Source organism: Silurus meridionalis, chromosome 3, assembly GCF_014805685.1.
Source record: "Silurus meridionalis isolate SWU-2019-XX chromosome 3, ASM1480568v1, whole genome shotgun sequence".
Taxonomy (NCBI): Eukaryota; Metazoa; Chordata; class Actinopteri; order Siluriformes; family Siluridae; genus Silurus; species Silurus meridionalis.
Window position 1 is genome coordinate 12,737,713 of NC_060886.1, and position 9,224 is coordinate 12,746,936.

Genomic DNA, 9,224 nt, shown 5'->3' on the forward strand with positions numbered 1-9,224 from the left:
TATTTTTGTATTTTTTTTATGGGCTCATCATAATTGTAATAGATATCAATCAGTGTTGGAGTAATTAATATCATTTTATTAATAGATTGGTGTACTAAAAGTAACATTAGAGACTTTTCACATAAACTGAGTTGATTGAGCAAAAATCATAATAGGAACATTATAGCTACAATAAATCATAGTACTTTGGATAATTAAGTACATTTTACTCAAGTAAAAGTGTAAAAGGAGCACTTTTACTGGAGTAATATTTTACTTACAGTTTCTTTACTTTAACTTAACTACATGATTTGTGTACATCCTCCACCACCGTTTAATACTATTATACATACTTTATGACTGAAATAATCAAAACATTACCTTCAGTTCTTAAGTGAGATTACTATTTTACTCTCTATACACTTTTTTCTCTCTAAGTTGTAGGAAACAACCCTGATAGCTAGATTCACAATTTGAGTAACTGGTTCGGTTTGGAAACAGACAGGCAGAGTAAGAGTCTGAATGCTGTCTGATGCAGTCGTGCATGGCAGGATGTGAATGACTTCTGTCAGAAAAAAATAGCTCTTACTGTCCCTCCATCCACGTTTCATCACCCTCATAACACTGATACAGCTTGTGATCATCTCTCTCATCACTTCTGCTGCGTCAGCAGCATTCAAACACTGACTACACCCAAATGTGTGACCACTTCAGGATGTGTGAATCATATGACTTTATAAAGTGATTGCAAATGATTGAAATAAAAAGGAAGCCAGTTTAAAGTAGCACAAAATATTTGGCAAAAAATGTTGTCAGACACTGTTTGTTTTCTCACGCAATGTGCAATATAAGCTCAGAAAATAATACATGTAATACATGCAGGTGGGTGTAGATAAACATAGTTTGTTAATAGTTATGCATGTAATAACTGTAAGGATGAATCATAGCATGTTCTATGAAATTGTCCCACAGTAGATTATTATTCTGCAATATCATGATCTGAAGGATGCTATTTCCCTAATACCATACCACAATTGAACAACATCACAGAACGATAGATCCCATGTAAACAAATGTTAAATAAGTGTCTCCTTGCAGAAATCTTCACGTTTTAAACCTTTGTATTATTAGACTTGAATGTCCACAAGTCCATGTGATGAGCCTTTGCTATAGAAATGATATTGTACTGAAAGAAAAAACAACTTAAAAAAAAAGTATCATTTAAAATATTATTGAATAACAATTATTAGACTCTTTTGTTGGAAATAACACATCTCAACATATTTTCTTTGGTATAGTTTTATATGTCTTGATATTTCCTTTAAAATCTTTATAATAGTAGTACTAAATATGATGATAATAACAATAATTACTATTATTGTTATTATTATTTTCTTAGACCTTTAATCTCATATAAATGTATTATTTTTACAGTGTATTCATTGTATTTTGTAAGAAATATATTTTCAACATATTGCAGATATGTTCAATATAAAGCATCTCTATGCAATTTCTTTGTTTCCGTTGCCATTTCCTATTATTGAGCCCTGGTTTCCTTTGCACGCTTATCCAGTGCTAGTGCTGCAATTGCTTTTTGAATGAAATAGAACAAGTTTTCGTCCACGTTTAATTGAAACGTGAACTACACAGCGGTTCACTGCAACAGCTGTGATTTCTCTCGCTGATGATAAAGGCTGCCGCTATTTGTCTGGCTATCAGTTTGGTCATGTGTGTAATTGCCTTTTACTATTCTCTGGCCACAAAATGTATGAGAGTGATGCATGAGAAAGAAGCAGCACCAATTCAACGGAGTGCTGACCAAATCTGCGTAGGTAATGGCCATTAAAAATACATTTATGCTAAAATGTTTCAAATAGTTCCATCCCATAATTATGTTTTTTAGGCAGATGAATTTTTTTAGGAAAACTTTAAAAAATTAAACGGATCTGTATAAATAACCTAAAGAAAACAAAAGCAGGCCACTAGGTATAGTGCCATATGCCTGGTTGGTATTGGTTTGTTTAACTGTGTACCTGAACTTCACTCTCAAGAGAATTCCTTGACACCTTGACCATACTCTAGTACATACACTCTGATCTATGATCCTCATGGACCCTCCTGTCAGCTTCCTCTTGGACAAATCTTATATATGACCTATGAAATTTCACCTTGAACATAGACAAATACTGAAGCTTGACCTCTGCCATGACCCTTGATCCTTTCTAGCTTTTTCCAGTGGAATTAGATGTGTATGGGAGAAAAATCAACAGGACGCTACGCCAACTGGTGAACTTCAATCCAAATCAGTACTGACAATGTTACCCATTTCCAGCCTCTGGCTCTCTGTTTGCCCATTGGGTGGTTATCAGTGTGGGTTAAAACGAGTCAATAATGTTTCACAAGGGCAAGATATCCCCCAGAGTGCAACGCGTTTTCTGAAGTAAGAGTGAGAGACAGACAGAGAGAGAGAGAGAGCAAAAGAGAGAAAGAGAGCATGCACACATTGAACAAAATAGAGGGATAGTTATAAAGAGGGAGAGAGATTTTTTCTAAAAGCACCATTGGTAGCTTACTGCTTTATCATATTGATCTTGTTGCCAAACACACACATGCACAAAGTGGAGAGCAAATTCTCAGACCACACACAGCTCAACAGCCCAAGCAATGAATGTGTAGGTGTTTGGCATTTAAGTATGAAAAAAACATACAAAATGCATTTTGTTTAAGTAAAACATTCAACAGCATGATGTGATTATTGGGGCAACAGAAGAAGCTGATTATTGTTCTTTTTAGATTGTTTTATTCTTCTGATGCCACAGTTTGGCAACAATCAAATTGTTTTCGTTATTTAGAAATCGCATGCCATACTTTCTGTTAAAAGGTAATACTTATATTTACTATTGTGGAACATCCACAAAACAAGGCAAGGCAAGTCAAGTCAAGTCAAGTTTATTTCTATAGCGCTTTTCACAACAGACATTGTCTCAAAGCAGCTTTACAACTTATATTAATGAGAAACTGGTTAAACATCTTTCTATGCTACCAAACTCACCAGTTGATGCTGGAGAATACTTTAATAAATGTTAAAAACAGTGGGCTCCCTCATATGAACATTCATAAACTTAAAAATAAAATATTTAGTTTTTTAATCTAGTTAATATATGAATAAGTTTTTTTATTTGGAGATGCACATTGAGTTTAACACACGACTTGCCTCTTGCAAACTGTAAGAGTCATGTTGCTATTGAAAATAAAGTGTAGATTAATTAGTAATAATCATTTATTAAAATACACTGATCAATTGGTTGGCTTCCAATTATAAGTGTATTAAAAACCAAGGTTTATATTTAAACAGAATTTAAATGTCATTTAGTGATGGCTGTCACATAGCAGATATAGTTTTAGTTGTAATTCCTGCATGCTGGATGAGTGTGGAGTGGTTGGCTCAGGAGCAGAGGCTAGAGCATTAGTGAGAGGAGCAGGGAGCAGGAGAGCAGCAGCAGTGAAATATTTATAAAGGTTTGACTTGCTTGTTTCCCTCAGGAACAGCACATGCATGCTGGAGATAGCTGCAAGCCATACAGAGCAGCAGGTCAGGTTCTGAGCTTTGCACATCATAGAGAAGTAGAACATGTCAATGAGTCAGTGAGGGAGGAGGAGGGTACAGGGAAAGTGCACTTGGAGGCATATTGGGGCTTTGGAGATTTATAGATTTTTTTTTTTCCCACAATTTTCTTTCTTCTTATTGTTGTTTTTGACAGATACCTTTCCTGTTTGTTTTCTTCTGTTCAGATCAAAAAGTGTCTGTGTGATATTGAATCTGACAGATACCTGTATACATATCAAACTAAATTTAGTCCTGTGGTTTTGACATCTTTCGTGTGAGATTGAAACAGATTAAATTTTTATTTTAGTAACAACAGGTTTTGCATTATGTTTAATTGTATGTAAACAGACAACTAGTAGGTACAAAAGCCCTGAGGTCAGTATAAGGTTGTGAATAATTGCAATGAAGACAGCACGTTATTTTCAGAGACAGTTCCAAATTTACTGCCTGATTATTACAGCACATACACAGTGCATATATATATATATATATATATATATATATATATATATATATATATATATATATATATATATATATATATATTTATTTATTTATAAAAATGTATATATTTAATTGGAGATTAATTGATTTAACCTTACAGCGGAGAACTAAGCAGATTTAAAATCCCTTGCACAAGCACATTTTTATCTTACTATTTTGTCTATCTGTGAACATCACCCCAATCACGTCCAGACTTGATCAATAGGTCATCAGACAGAGGTCAAGGTCATTGGTCAACACTAGTCTGATCGGGAGAGTTTGTTCAGATATGGGGATTAGGCTGTGTTTGGGGGCATTTGGTGCAGAGAAAAATGGCGATCACTGATTCAGGAGCCCGCAGGAATGTGGGGCCCCATCCTCCCATCCATAAGCTTTTTCTTAAACAGATCATTTATTCTGTCTCATATGGCAGAGAAGGAAAATTATCGATCAGGACACTGTTTCACGCTAGCCTCTGAGAAGCTGCCACCTGAGCCTGAAGAAGGAATAGCTGCTGACAGAAAAGGGCCAGACAAAATAGGAGCTCTTAGAGGATTTCACGTTTTATGAATTTCTTTTTATTGGGGATTTTACTGCAAACAGTGTCAAGAGCTAGCGGGTTCAAACGAGACGTGGGTGATTTGGTGGAATAAGATTTAATCCCCACATTACTGCTGCAGTTGTGCAGTTAGAATGGTGGCTTTTGAGGCAAGACAGGAAAGTCTAACAGAGTTTGCTCAGGTACCTTTTGAAAGGAGTTCTTCAGCTTCATCAAAGCCTCCACTGAAGCAGCATGCAGCCCTTTTCCATTCTTCTTGTTTTAGAAGCTGTTGTGATCACATTTATTAATCTCATGCCAATAGAACAAAGGCCTGTGTGTTCAAACAGCAATTACTCCCCCGTCTTTGGAGATACTGTCCAGGCATAATTGGATTTAAATGAACTCAAATCTTCCTTTGTTATGGCACATAACACGCAATGCTTTTTAATTAAGATTGCTGGGCTTGAGTAATGATACAGGCCCATGTTGAGAGGTGCAGCCTCTTTCATGTTCCATTCTTCAAACAGCGCTGTGAGACAGGGAGCCGACGTGGAGCAAGGGCCAGCCCGCTGTCTGCCTCAGCGGGGAAGGGTGTGGTTTAATTAAGATCCCACCTTATCTGCTCCATCTGTGCTTCCGCTAGGAAGATGAGATGTTGGGTGTTTGAGCTTCTGTCATCAACACTGCTGATGTTCACACACCACTGTTTCTCGCCTGCACTCGTCTCTCGCTTCACCTGGAGTGGTTGATGTAAACACAGGAGACTGTGATAGCGATACCCAGATTGGTTTGGACTTAATTTAACAATGCTGTGAGATGTGTCAAGCTAGGTGTTAGTGCAGTTCTTACAGAAATGCACAACATAGCACAGGTTAACATAAAAGTAGATAAGAGTGTTTTTACTGCACTATACAGAATTAAAAATATGAAGCTGAAAAAATGTGTTCATCTTATGTGTGGCTGTTAATAAATAGAACCTGTATCTTCACCTTGATACTGTTGTGATATGGTGTAGGATTGAATGCAAAAAAACAAAACAAAAACAAAAACGCCAAGCTAAATGATTTAGGAAGTCTCCACTATTAATATGATGAAACTTTAAGTAATACAAACTTTTTTTTTGTATTTGAGTTGAAATTTGCTAATTTCTTTTTTCTAATTTCTCAATTTGTACATCATTTATTATATCATTTATTATATCACAAAGTTTATCTTTACAAAAATTTTCTGGCAGGCCCTCCAGGTACATACAGTTTTTAGGGGTCAGCCCTTTCTAACAGCAAAAACAGTTCCATGTTTCTGCTCTATCTGTAATATGAAATTACTTCTGGAATGAGGAAAAGCCAAAGTAAAACCATTTATACAGTTTTATATTGATGTTATAATGTAAGCGATGGCTGGAACTTTGTGGATGTCCCTCAAGAACTAACTATAAACAAATAAAATGCACAACATATTCTTTAAGAACTTAATTTTTTAGCATTGACTTGAACTGCTATAGAATGAGTAAAACACTTTTGAATGTGCTGCATGTGAAAGACAAACTTCGGGAATTGCTTCATGTCTGGCTGCATCACAATACTGCTGATTATTTTACTGTACAACCTGCTATTCTATTTTTACATATTCTATGTAAATGAATTAAATAGATTTCTGCTTAAACAGTTAATTGGAACATGATTGTATAATGTAGCAGTAAAGAATAAATAAAGAGTTGCCTAATGGGAAATAAATTTGAGGAATGAGAAACGCAATAGTGATTAATTTAATTACCCAACATTACTTAATTACATTTCCCATATGGATATTTAATTAAGAAAAGTGGTCGGTTTTTTCCTTGATAAACTGAAGGCCATTTGTGTTAGGACCAGTCATTTTACTCTCCTCGGTATTACATCTTATAGTAAATCATATGGGTCATAGGCTAGTAAAGCACTAACCCACATCCTCCTAATTATAGCCCCCATCGTCTGCTCACTCAACTCTTTCTCTATCGGTGAATGTGTTTTTTTACCTCATTCACTTTCTTTAGCACAGCGTCATAGAAAAGTCATAGATAACAGGAAGTAGTTTAAGACTAGGCAGCAGAATGGAATGAAACCCTTACCATGTTGTGCTGACAGTGATGCACTAAGGGAAAAGCTTGGTCTGTAAATGGGTAATGGCACAATGATGACCTAGAGCTTTTGATGAAGTGTCTGAGTTACAGCTGGCTGCATTTCATGCCTGGAGTTTTAAATCAAGAGCAGACTGTATGATTGATAGGTTATTGTTTTCCCCATATTTTACACCATGTAGTCTGTCCACACGCTTCACAGTATGAGGTGTCATCAATCAGATGGTGGAATAACACACTCCTCATTTATGCACTATATAGAAGCTTGCAACTCTGATCTACTGGGCAGCAATATTACCCTCCTCTTCCTCTCTCTGTCTCTCTCTCTGTTGTTGATGTGTACTAACTCGAAGATGGTAGCAAGAATTGTTGTCATCCAGGCATTAATCTTTGAAAGTTGTGTTTGTGAATGTTTTTTTCTGTTCAAAAGATCTATTTGAATATAGTTATAATGGGTGAAAATCAAACACGCATTTAGTTAAGATATATGATGCAAAACAGTCAAGAGTATGATACGGAACTGTATGCTTTCCAAACTAATCTGTTGTAAGTGGTTTACTAATCAATCTCCCTATACGCTCTTTCTCCCTATGCGCGCTCTCTCTTTCTCTCTCTTTCTCTTTCTCTTTCTCTCCAACACAATTTACACATCATACGACCTATGTTCACTATTTAACTAATAAGCTAATACATTTTTTAGATTATCTCATGCTTAATGTACTGGGTAATTCATTTTAAGGACTGGCTTTCCAGTTATAGGTATCTTTGAATATACAGTATCTCATATAGAAGAATATATAATAATATAATTACATTGTGTTTACCAACAGTTATGTATGTATGTTAAATAGAATGTGGGTAAATAAACTAATGCAAAAACTAATATAATATTCCTTATCTTTTAAGTTGTATCTTAACTTGAAAGTTGTGACCAACAGGACATGTTAAAACCAGAGTGTGTGGAAGTCTCTGTGGTTGTTCATTAAGAGGGAAATTATCTCCAAGTGGAGTCTTAATTATCCAAGCATATGAAGATAACTAATGACTATGGGAGCGAGAACACCTCCACTGTTGACTTGAGTACACATACACTCATCTGTAGAAGTGTATACACACACACACACACACACACACACACAAACACAGTTTAGTTAAATTCATCCTGCTTTTTTCGGTTTACTCTTTCTCTTGCAGATAGTTAACTCTTACCCATTACCACTCTTGTCCTCTGTCAGTTTTTTCAATACATTTCTATACTCTTTCCTTCTTTTTTTTGCCTTCTGAGATCAATAGTTACAAAAGCAGCTTGGTCTCTCTCTCTCTCTCTCTCTCTCTCTCTCTCTCTCTCTCTCTCTCTCTCTCTCTCTCTCTCTCTCTCTCTCTCTCTCTCTCTCTGTCTTCTTCTCTTACTCTGCTGCCGCTTCTTCTCTATGCTTTTTGAGAGGAAGAAGTTGCTTTAGTGAACAGTTGCAGCTGGTTTGTTCAGGAATTAATCATGATGATTAATTGGGCTTCAAGTTAAATATCCACAGAGCGACGTCAAGCTGACAGGCGTCACGCTCAAATTGACGCTGTTTTAGAAAGCAGCAGATTGATTTACACAGAGGCCTAATGAATAGCTCTGTGAACCAGGGAAGACATAAACAGGAGTGTGTTTTTGAATTTGACCCTGAACAGTCAGAACAGTCTTCCTACTGCTCTCTTTCTCACCCTCTCTTTTTTTAATTTATTTTTTTTATCTTTGTATCAGTGCCGTTTCTTCAGTGTGGTTCCTTCTCTACAATTTGTTTTCTCCTGTATAGACTTCTCTTTGCATGTGAGTGAATATTAATACTTAGAATCCATTCCCCCCACAGAAACCGTGTGCTATCTAAAATTGCTAAACAGTGAAAAATAGCTGTTTTTCTTTAAAAGGTGTTTGCTGTGTTCAATGCAGTGATCATCAAATATTCATGTGGTGGGCTAATAATGTGTAGAATTTACACTGAGGTAAGATTGACATAACATTTTTGACCGCAATCCCAAAAGGCATTGTTATGCATTGTTGATTAATATTTCCATTCAATAAATATGAATTACATGCTTACATATAAGGAATACACACCACGCATGTACATTATCCCTACGTTGCTTAAGTTTCCTCCTGATTCTCCAGTTTCCTTCAGCATGTTAGGCAGACTGGTTACACTAAATTGCCCACGGGTGCAGTGTTTGTGTTTGTATGTGTACATGGTGCACTGTAATGGACTGGCATTTCCGTCCAGGCTGAATTCTCCCACCTTGTGCCCAGTGTTGCCAGGATGGACTTGGTGACCCTGACCATCATAAAGTGGTTACTGAAGCTGAATGCACAACTTAAAAAAAAAGTGTTTGGATTGTTTTAAGGCAGTACAGTGGCACAGTGTGTAATGTAAAGTACAGATTGTTCATTTTCTTCTTTGGTTTATTCTGTTGTGCACAGTGCTTTATAGATTATAAATTCCTGTCATACACACCTG